The sequence below is a fragment of the Mus musculus genome, chromosome 18 (assembly GCF_000001635.26).
Source record: "Mus musculus strain C57BL/6J chromosome 18, GRCm38.p6 C57BL/6J".
In the NCBI taxonomy this organism is placed as follows: Eukaryota; Metazoa; Chordata; class Mammalia; order Rodentia; family Muridae; genus Mus; species Mus musculus.
Genome location: NC_000084.6, coordinates 5,878,652 through 5,890,078, shown reverse-complemented (window position 1 = coordinate 5,890,078; position 11,427 = coordinate 5,878,652). Strand labels below are relative to the sequence as shown.

The window sequence follows — 11,427 nt, the reverse complement described above, 5'->3', positions numbered from 1 at the left end:
CCTAGTACACAGTTTTACACTACAAGGATGAAGTTTCAAGTTAGAGCATATTATAATCCATGGGCTCAGACTCTGCCATGTGCTGTCACTAAAAGCCACTTGGGAGCTAATTAAGTCATGTAGACTCTGACTTCCTTAATGGGATCTAGTGTCCTTATAAAAGGGGTTGTCTCTTCTGTCCCTTTGTGAGGACTCCTTTAGAGGTCCCGTCTATGGTGTAGACATAGCATTCACCAGAGGACAAAGCTGAAACACCCTTGGGAGTTGCCCAGCCTTCAGAACTTCAGGAAACACAGTTATGTTGTTTAAGAAGCACCTAATCTAGAATATTTTGTTATAGCACCCCAGTGGATTAAGATAGACCTGAACTCCCCTACTCTGAAGGAGACATTAGCGACTGCAGTATTCAGAGGAGGGTAACCAGGATGGGATTGAACCCATGAGGGGTTCACAAAGAAATGGAAGAAGAGGCAGCTGTGTCATGGTGTGTATTCTCAGGCATGCATCTGGCTATTAAGTAGGCCTTTGAATTCTTTCCTTCATGTTAGAAGGGAGATGGATGTAGATTGTCAAATAATGAAGGGATTTAACTTAACTTCATTCCTTTTTTGGTTCTGGGGATGGAACCCAGGATTTTGCTCACAGTGGTAGTTCAGTCTACCATCTCCTCCCCCATGACAGAATCCTATGCACCCAGAACTGGCTTCCTTTAAGACTGAGCATGTCCCTTCCCACTTCTTGTTTAGGGAAGGCAAGTTCTGAGGGTCATTCAGTTAGTTGATATGGAAAATGCAAGGGGACATCTTTGCTGGTCCACTCCCTTGCTCTCGTTTATGAAATTTGAGCCGATATTGTTTGGAGATTTTATATGAATTAAGGTTCTTGACCTTGCTTGAACAACCAAAGCATCTGTTAATATTTGATATTTTCTCTGTCGTCTCGCTCCCTCTTTCATTATTTCTTATGAGGTTGCTGATTGGAGCCATGTTAGTCTATTTCAGATTTAGCAGTTTGGATTGACCTCTGATCCCAGGGCTGTCAACTCATTGACCGGCAGTGACTTGTAGTAAGTGTCAGTGACGTGTACTAAGGCCTGCTGGCATGGAAAAAATGAACTCAACCAATTACATTTTCTTTGAACTAAGAACTTCAGGGAGAAGCAATGCATTTCCAAGGGTTTTGATGATCAAGGAACTGTGGAGGAATCTTGACAGGCCAAGGGCAAGCTGAACTGCTAAAGCTTCTGAAAGGTGAGTGAGTGAGTGTGCGCGTGTGCATGTGTGCGTGTAAAGGCCAGAAGCTGATGACCAGTATTTTCCTCAACTGCTGTCCATCTTCTCTTTCACAGCAGAGTTTCTCATTGAAATCTGGAGCTCTCCCGTTCCACTAGGCCTGATGAGCGCCCAGGATCCTGTGAGCCCCAGGAGACTCCTATGTGTCCATCCTCCAGTGATGGAGTTACTTACACAGAAGTGTTGCTATGCCCAGCTTCTTACACAAATCCTGAACCTGACTCCTTGTGCTTGGCAAGCACCTTGCTGATTGAGCTGTCTCCCCAGATCCTCAAAATGAGTTTATTCTTGGGAGAGCTTAGAAGGAACGGGTAAGTATAGTGAGACAGAGGGTGGGATCAAGCTGACCTGCTGGTTTTTGTGTTTGTTATTTTAGTTTTAGACTCAATGTATTTTCTTTGCATAAACTCTTTTTTTTTTTTGTTATCCTTCTTCCTTTTACACTACCCTTAGTGTTCGTTTGTCTTCGAATTCAAGAAAAACTCATCAGGGCCAGCTTAAGATTTCTGCTACCCTGATAACCTATGCTTCTATAAACCGAGGCTGAACTCTTACCTACAGAGCATGACTCTTTCAGTTGGTGGTAGCAGGGCACATTGTGGTGAGAGCTGTCCATGGAATCCATCTTTATGACTGTCTCCTTTTGCTTCTGCAACAAAGGTGTACCTGACAGCCATAGACATGCAAGCTTCGTAAGATCTGGTTAATCATATTCCCATCTCTCAGCCCTGATCAGATAACTCCCAGGAAAACAGCAAGAACCTACTCACATGGTGCCATTGGATTTGTAAACATGAGGAGTATCTAACTTTTTGATTAAGTCCTTAGAAACAAATGCAAAACTGTTCTTGGGCTCTGGTGTGCTTACCACGAAATTCGACCTTTTCAGTAGCTGTGATAATGAACGTACCCTGTGACACAGATGCCTCAGCACAGCCTTTTAGAGGGTTCCTCTGCAAGCCCCCTAATGGAGAAAAGTCACAATGTAACTTATCAGAAACTCAATGACATGTCATTCCAGGCAACAGCTGTTGACGTGAGAAGACAAAAAACTTCAGGCCCTGTTCCCCAATGAAGGCGGCTAGGGAGCCACTCTGAAAATGTATTATTGTGGAGAGCTGCCAACGTTGATGGTGACTCCTAGCACCAGCTGCACAACCTGAAACATGTCTCCGCTCAGTCACACAGACTGGAGGGGCACAGAGAGACACAACATCTGGGTAACTAGCTGTGCTTTCTAGTTTGCAGCCAAGTATTTTGGCATTATGGAATTAAGACTTGATTGGTCTTGCTGGTCCCTGCTACCCTGCTTTTGGGGTCCATACCTGCTGAATCACTTCAGAAGCAATCCATGCAGGATACTCATTACATATGAGTGGGACAAGCCAGGCTTCCCCTTCCCACATTTGCATTCATCTGCTAGAATTTCAAAGTATTCTTTGGTGGAAAAAGATACCTTAGCAATGTCTAGTAGTAATGACAAAATTTCAAACTGCTGTCATAAAAATTGAGAACAAATCTTACAGCCTCTTTTTACATTTCCCTGTAACTTTATACAATAAAATACAACAAAATTCACTCTTTGCAATATATATCTCTACAGGTTTTGACAAATTTATAGCATTTAATAAAATTTGACAAATTTATTACATTGATATATATATCCGTCCATTACATCTATGATCATATCCAGAGGAGTTCATTGACCCCCACCCCTTAAATTCCCTCATGATCTCCTTTGTGGTCAGCTCTCTCTACCGCCCCCATCTTTGGCAACCTCTAGTCTATTCCTTATACTTTTCCAGAATATTATACAAGCAAAAACACCATACAAACTGGGGCCTTTTGGCTTTGAGCATTTTCTTCTTTGGAGATTGGCTAGCACTGAAGTCAAATCTTTCTGCTTCTGCTTGCTAAGAGCTGATATTACAAATGGACACCAACACACCCAACTTCTTAAATTTTAATCTAATTTGCTTAGTTGTGTTTGTGAACATTTTCCCCATTAGCATTATACAGAGAAAAGAAAACCACAGAGGGGGGCGGGATTCTGAAGATCCCAAAAGACCTGAGAGGAGGAGGGCTTGGTGCTCTCAGGAAACTCAGCCCCCCCATAGAGTTAGTTAATGCCTTTCACTAAAGGGTGTGCACCAATCAGAAAGGTTGACGAACCAGACCTTAGCCTCTGTGCAGCTCTAAGACCATGGGCTGCTTAGCCTTTCACTGTCTTTAACCAGCTCTGGGGTCTGACCTGGGACTGGGTAATTACCACGAGTAATTAGCCTGGCTCCAGCTCTATGAGTAGTAGTGGCTTGGGTAGCACCAGGCTTGTGGAGAAAAGTGCAAATTAACTCTGTGCTCAGGCAGCACCCTTATTACATTCTATCATCAACACAGCTGGAGAGGCCTTCCATTTGCTTAGTGTTCATTCATTAACGTAATTGCTTTTGCAACAATGGCTATGTCAGCCCTAGCTTCCTTCTTGGGGAACAGAGTTTGTTTATATAAGTAAACCTGTGGTGGCTTTGGAGGAGGATTGGCTAGGTTAATACTTGGGTACTTGGTTTGATTTTAAGTTTCAAAAACCATAAAGTTGGTTCATCTGCGAGATGGTATAAACTGGAAGATTTGCATTACATAGGGCCCCCACATTTACATATGCTTGCCTATGGTTTTTCAGAAGCACACCTGTGTCCCAGATCCCCTTCTGCTTCCTTGTCCTTGAGTACATGGCAGATCTTACAGATCTATGGCTGTTGGAGAGACCACACATCTATGTGAGCCATGTGGGACAAGTGGACCGTGCCACCAGACAGAAGAACTGGTAAGGTTGAAGTAGGTTCAAGACCCCAGGGAATCTCAGAATTGAGAATAGTAGGCATGGAAACAGCTCCCTGTCAAGCTCCACCTGTCCTGGAACATGTAACCATAACAAACCACCGAGAAGACCATTACAATTGGTTAGGTTGCATAAAAACCTAGAGTCCTCCATGATAATGAGGTATTTAGATAGGCCCCAAGTGTTTATCCAATGGGCTTCCCTACCTGGGCATTCCTTCCCGCACAGGGAGTTTAAACCTTGGTTCTCCTGAAGTGAGATGTATGCATTCACAGCCTCCACTAAATACAGCAGTTTGGACAAGCAAGGATTTTCTTCTTTATCAAGGATCACGGTGGTGGTGGTGGTGCTGGTGGCGGCGTTGGTGGGGGGGGGGGGAGTGGAGGGGTAGGGAGTGGGGGTGGGTTTGTTGTAAAGAGCTATGCCCACTCCTGAATCTCCTGGAGATGGCCTTGGGCATTCATTTGGAAACAAAATGGATTCTGACCTGTCCTGAGGGCACTCATCCCCTTCCTGCCTGGCTTGTAGGGGAGGCTGAGACCTGTGGCCCATTCTCAACTCCTCATGGTCTTGAGCCGTATCTGTATACACGGGAGTCTGAGCACCACAGCATCTGTCCCAAATCTCGAGTGTCTCTCTTTGGACTGGGCCCCCTTTCATGGACTTTGTTCTGCCTCACATGAGTGGCCTGCCAGTGGAACTCTGGCACCCCAGTGGAGAGGTAGATGTGCAGCCCAACATCGTGTTTTGTCAAAATTCATCCTCTCAAAACTGCCAAATCAGTTACCGTAAGGTCTTTTAAGTGATTACTCTTCTAGCTTCTACATAGACTGGGACAGTTGCTGCTGGTTAGGAGCTGTGGGAATGAACTCATAGCCCACCATTCTATAATGGGAGAGGGGCCTTGTAGTGCTTATTATTTGGGGGGTTGCTACACCACCTTGCTGTCTTTAAGTATCTATTAGGGTTTTCTACCCTACTTCAGACCATATTGTTCCCAGATAAAAGAAAGAAACCTTTATGTTTACAATCAGCTTAAAAGCACTAGAGCTGGGCAGACAGCAACCCTCTGTATGGTTTTGTCTCAGCCAGGGCACTGAAAACCTATCTACCTCTACCCAATCACAGAGGTTAGCTTTTTATCGACCAACTAACCTGGGGAGCGATGTTTGCACAACAAAAGCCGATGCCTGTGCCCCTTGACCTGGGCAACCAGATAGTGGGGCAGAATTTAGCATTTGAATACATAGCAACACCAGAACAACCCAACAAGGCCTCAAGTCCAGAGAGGACCAGCCTTTAGCCTCCAATCCAGAGTAGCAGGTCAACAGCATCCATGTGTGCTGGGGTCTCCCCTGGGCTCTTCTGCAGCCTTTTAGATCCTTTAAACTCAAGTAGTTATTTCAAGTTGTCTTTGAAGCACAAGCCAAGAGGGGCTTACATTAGCCCTGGACATATGTAGTATCTCTACAGATCCTTTATGGCTGCATGGAGAGAATGCAGAGGAGCCTAACGCATAGCTCTACTATGAGAGTCCTCCACAGGCTCATGATGTCAAGCTAACTGGTGGTACTATTTGGAATCCTAGCCAGTATGGATCTTTTGTTCTATGTGAACATTTGCAACCCAAATAAGACGACAAATGGAAGACAGGCCTGGAAATGATGTGGGGACTAGCTGGAGAAGTTAGGTCACCTGGCGGTAGGTTCTTGAGGTGTATATCACCTTTGACCACTCCTCCCCACCTACATGTCCTGTGTAGCTGTGACTAGTTCTCCTCTGTTATATGCTTGTGCTGCTCTTACAGTCTTCCCAAGCTGTCATAGATTGAACTCTGAGACAGAGAATCAAAATAAATCTCTCTTCTTTGAGATTGCATCTGTCAGGTATTTGGTCACAGCAACATGAAAACAGAGGCTGCTGTCCTGAGGATCTTTGGAGAGAGAAATATGCTTGCTTTCACCTCTTGTGTTTATTCATTCATTGTTCTGGTCAGTGGTTTTGCACGACATTTTCTTCATTGCTGATTGATGGAGGAGGGCCCACTGTGTGCGTGGTGGCACTCCTCAGCAGGGATGTAGTCCTGAGCTTTCAGCTCTTATAGCTCTTCATGGTACCCATCTTCTGACCATCTCTGCCCACTGGTTTTTGTTTATGCTGGTTTCCAGGCACCAACCGCAGTCTCTGTTTCTCCCCCCACCCCAATCTATGGATTAAATCTCATCACATTCTCTCCATGCAGTCTAGATTCAGTTCAAATCTTTGCCTTTCCTCTGGAACTTGTTCCCTGAGCTAAGCCGTGTTCCTATAACACTCCCCACACCCTGTGAGACTGGACATCCATTTTCTTTTCTCTCTCTTTTTTTTTTTTTATTAGGTATTTTCCTCATTTACACAATCCATTTTCTGTTTTCTGTAGATGGACCCTTTACACATTTTACTCTGTTTTCTACCCTTTCTTCTTTACCAAACAACAACATTTTCACTAAAGATGGCCACCTGTTAATTTTTACTTCAGTTGATCTTCCAGAGTATTGAATTCACAGACAGTTCTATGCCCTTTAGCACTGATATCTCTTGGACATTATGATCCCAACTTCCCCTTTCCCTTCTTCACTTTTAATGATCAACCTATAAAAGTAAAGCACAGTGATTCACGTGACCAGCCCCTGTCTCTGTCTGTCCACAACCTGTACCTGCTAATCTTACGACACCTACATACCAATTTCAATGCATCTCTCTGATTGCTCCTTCATTCAGCTTTTCTGGACTCCATTTTGTTCCTGTTTAGGAAAGTCTCAGTAGATAGCTCAAAGTTAGCATGTCCAGAAAATGATCCAGTTTTCCCCAGGAGTAGGATTATTTCCATTTTCGTACTAGTTTGCTTTCTGTTGCTATGATAAAACACTGACCAAAATCGACTTGGGGAAAGGGTTTGCTTGGTTTATAGCCAATCATTGAAGAAAGCCAAGACAGGAACTCAAGGCAGAAACCTGGAGGCAGAAACCAAAGCAGGGATCATAGAGGAACTGCTCCCATCTGGTTTGTGCACCTAGCTCTCTTATTCAACCCAGGACCACATCCCTGTTGAGGAGTGGCACCAACCACACAGTGGGCCCTCCTCCATCAATCAGCAATGAAGAAAATGTCTCACCAATAGGCTATGCCTATTGAGAACCACTGACCAGGGTGATGAATGAATAAACACAATTAAACTTTAATACTCCTAAGGCATGGAGTATTGCTTTTCATCTTTTTAGTCCTTATTCAGAAATTTGATAAATGCTTGTTGACCTCAATTTTGCGTTGTGGAAAGAGTAAAAAACAGTGAGGATTATCAGGCTGTGGAGGGGCTCAATGATCCAACCACTTGGTGTGTAAATATGAGGATCAGAGTTTATTAGTGCCCACATCAATGGGCATGGCTGCCAGCCTATAATCTCAGCACTTAGGAGGCAGAGGCTGAGGCTCCCTGTAGCAAGCTTGCTAGGTAGACTAGTGTAACTGGCAACCTCTGGGTTCAAGTGAGAGACCTTGGCTCAGTGGATAAGATAGAGAGTGGTAGAGGAAGAGTTCTAACATCAACCTCTGACCATTCTCACATACCTGTGCACACTCACATGTACCCACCCACATTCAAGCAAGCATGCATACATGCACATACGTCACACACGTGTACATGTAAGAAAAACAAAAAAGAGAATGACAGCATTTTAACATGTTCAAATGAAAGTTATGTACTCTAACATGTCTCAGCAAAGAAGAGACAATGTGACGCCCATGGGATTCCTGGATCTGTGAAATAGCAATGTGCTTAGTAATACAAGTTTGTTATATTTTCAAATGCCAGATGAGCTGAACAAATCCATCTAAACACTTGACACTATGTAGACAAAAACATCTGGATTGTTGGACAAATGTTTCAGTTTACTAATGTGTTTTGGGGCTGTGTACATAGCCGTGGATTACTGTGAGACTATTTCTTGGGAGGTGGCCACATGACTAAATAGACAGGTATTTCTTCATCCAGAAAGATGACGGGTGGAGAGAGTTGAACTCAGTCCTGCTGTAAACACAAAGGGATTCTAGACACATGAAATCCTCAAACACCTGCACAGCAGAGATGATGCGCATCAGAAACAAGGCTGGACATCAGTGGAATGTGCCCAGTGCTGACAGGGGAGTTCATTTTTGGTCCCAATAAACTACAGGCTTGTATTTGAGCATCCATCAAAAGACAGGAGACAAGGTCTTGGAATCTGAGCAGTGTAAACTGGGAACTTATAAGCAGCTGAAGCACACTGGAGAGGAGATCAGAGGCCTGTCTGTTAGCTCAGGGGAAGACAAGGAAATGGTCTCAGCTTGAGGGGTTGCTGAAAGAGTTCCCTAGAGAAAATTAAGCTCAGGTCTGACCTTGGGTTTTAGGTCCAAAACATGACTTTTAATCTGCCCAGAAACATGGCTCAGGAATTATTTGCAAAAACATGACAATCTGTCCCCAAGTAGACATCTCTGGAATGCCTGAAATCCCAAATCACTGGCCAGTGACACCCCAGCAACATAGCTCAAAGTGATTCTCAGGAATAGGCCCTGCTAAAGATGAGCTCATGATTAAAAGCACCAAAAGTGCACGCTGAAATAATTAACTGTGATGGAAAATAGGCAAATTAAGCCAACAGTTGGATTCAAGTCCCATGAACTTAAGGTAATAGATAAACCACTAGGGAGAGGAAGGGGTGCTAAAAATGCTTAGAAATAGCATGCGTTTTCAAGTCCTGAGTGTGGGCCTCCAGGAAAGGAGGAAGCCTTAAGATATAATGGGGTAGGCCTTCTACATATGAGAAACACATACACTAGAAAACAAACCCCAGTGAATGGATTGTTCTGTGCATTAGCTCAGCTGAACAGAACAGTACTCAGCTGAAGGATAGATGCTTATCTAGAATATGGCAGAGAAATCAGACGAAAGATACAAGGGGGTTTAAGATGATGAGAGTATAAAACAATGAAAAGTGTATTTTGTAAATCTATTAAGAGTAACAGAAAGAGATAATAGAGAAAACCTTGGGAAGTATTATTATAATATTATGTAATATAATGTTAATAGAAAGTGGGTAGTGACTCTGAACTAATTAAAGACATAAGTTCTCCAATAGAAACCTCCTGCTTCCTAGGCTTTGAGAACAAACATAGAATTCCTGATAAAGCCAATAAGTGCTAAGAGGAGAAAAAATTTAAAACAAAAGTGGCAAAAAGGTCACATACATAGTAACACTGGCTTTCCCAGTGCCTGTGCTGAGGTCACAAGACGGTGCACCAGCGTCCTTGTGGGGTCATAGCCTTGATCAGAAGCGAGGGCAGCAGGTGCACACCTGGAGCTCCAAGCACTTACGCTGAGCTCCGGGCCAGTCTGGGCTACACAGGGAAACTCTGCCTCAAGGAAGAGGAGGGGATGAGAGGAAGACAACCAAGTAGCATTTGCTACTCACAGATGTCAAGGAAAGACGTAAACAGAGAGACGTGCAAGACGAGGAGTCAGTCTATGATGAAAGCAACATTGAGAAAATAAACCTCAAAACACACGTGAGGCTGTGTAAACAAACACTGCGGGGAAGAATTATGATAATAATGGATTATTCCGGGGCCACAACACACTGTAGATTAAAACCATACATCACAGTAATGTGTGAGCCAGGGCAGGCAATAGAAGCTGAGGAATTTTAAAACTCTTGTGCATTCTGATAGAGGTTAAAATAACTGGGGGAACTTTAGACCTAATTAAATTAATTTGATAATTTTTTTTTTGAGACAAGATTTCTCTGTATAGCTATTGCTGTCCTGGAACTCACTCTGTAGACCAGGCTGGCCTCAAACTCAGAAATCCACCTGCCTCTGCCTTCCAAGTGCTGGGAGTAAAGGCGTGTGCCACCACTGCCCAGCTTGATAAATGTTTTTAAAATAAATGCTCAAATAGTAAGATTGGAATATGTAACTGCTAAGAGATCGGGGGAGGGTGGCCCAGGTGGTAAAGTGCTTAGAAGTTTGACCACAGACCTCACCTAAAAATACCAGGTATAAAGTATATGGGAGCAGAGGCAGTTGGAGCTTTTGAGTTTGAGGTCAGCCTGGTCTGCATAATGAGTTCTAAGACAGCCAAGAGCTATATAGTGAGACCCTGGCTCCATGAGGAAGAATGGAGGGGAGGGGAGGGGAGGGGGAGAAATGCCAGGTGTGGTTGTTCATGCTTAGGATCCCAGCTCATGCTTGTAATCCCTGCAGTGGGGAGATGGAGCCAGGAGGCACTCCAAGGCTCTCTGGCCAGAAAATCTAGTTTAACTGGTGAACTGCAGACCAATGGGAGACTATGTCTCAAAGAAGGTAGAAGGCATTCCTGAAGAAATACACACACACACACACACACACACACACACACACACACACACACATACCCCACAATCAGCTCATTTAAATGGATACAATTGCCAGGTTATCTTTCATTGCCTTTGAGTAATGGCTCAAGCTTGTCAACTATTTCTTTTTAAATCTGTTTTTATTATGATATAAATTACATACAAAATTAACCAATTTTAAGTGTGAAATTTAATGAATTTCTATTGTTGCTAATCACAAAATTTATAAAACAAAATATTGTGATCACTCGCAAACTTTCTTTCATTGTCCTCTGCAGTCAGTCTTCTGCTTCTACCCCACTGTAGTCCTGTGCCTTACAGTAAAAGCTAGCTTGGATTTCCTAGCAATTTGTATCAGTGGAATCAGGTAACATCTATTTTCATGTGCTTTCCTCTTTGACTTGGCAGAATGGAGTTTGAGATATATCCATTTGTTGAGTAGATCAGTAGCTCATTCCTTTTAATTACTAAATGGTATAACTTTCCTTTCTCCCCTCCCTCCCTCCCTCCCTCCCTCCCTCCCTCCCTCCCTCCCTCCCTCCCTCCCTCCCTCCTCCTTTCCTCCCTCTCTCCTTCATTCCTTTCTTCCTTCTGCAATTTGGGTATTAGACCCAGTGTCTAATGCATGTTAAACAAGAAATGTATTGTTGAGTTACATCTCTAGCTTTTCTGGTTGTTTGGTTATTGTTTGTTGTTATTGTTGTTGTATGTTTGGTGTATGCCTGTATTTGCACATGTGTGTACAGGTGTGCATTTCCATGTCTTGAGGCCGGAGGTGGAGTTTGTATGCCCTGCTTTATTATTCTTTGCCTGCTCCCTACAGACAAGTTCCCTTATGATCCTCAGGCTGGGGCAGGCTGGGGCCCCCTCACACTGCTAGGATTAT

The 11,427-nt window shown here is 43.7% G+C and overlaps 1 long non-coding RNA gene across 4 annotated transcripts; it reads left to right on the top strand.

The window, feature by feature from the left end:
* The first annotated feature begins 202 nt into the window (after positions 1–202).
* On the top strand, positions 203–4,438 carry Gm34740. Of its 4 annotated transcripts, none has more exons than XR_003952607.1 (4): positions 203–1,250; positions 1,352–1,603; positions 2,314–2,512; positions 3,973–4,438. It is a non-coding gene; the product is annotated as a predicted gene, 34740 (long non-coding RNA). The 4 variants fall into 4 exon arrangements; XR_386036.2 differs by having other exon boundaries at positions 1,349–1,603; positions 3,973–4,288; XR_877167.1 differs by lacking the exon at positions 3,973–4,438 and having other exon boundaries at positions 2,314–2,811.
* The last annotated feature ends 6,989 nt before the right edge of the window (positions 4,439–11,427 follow it).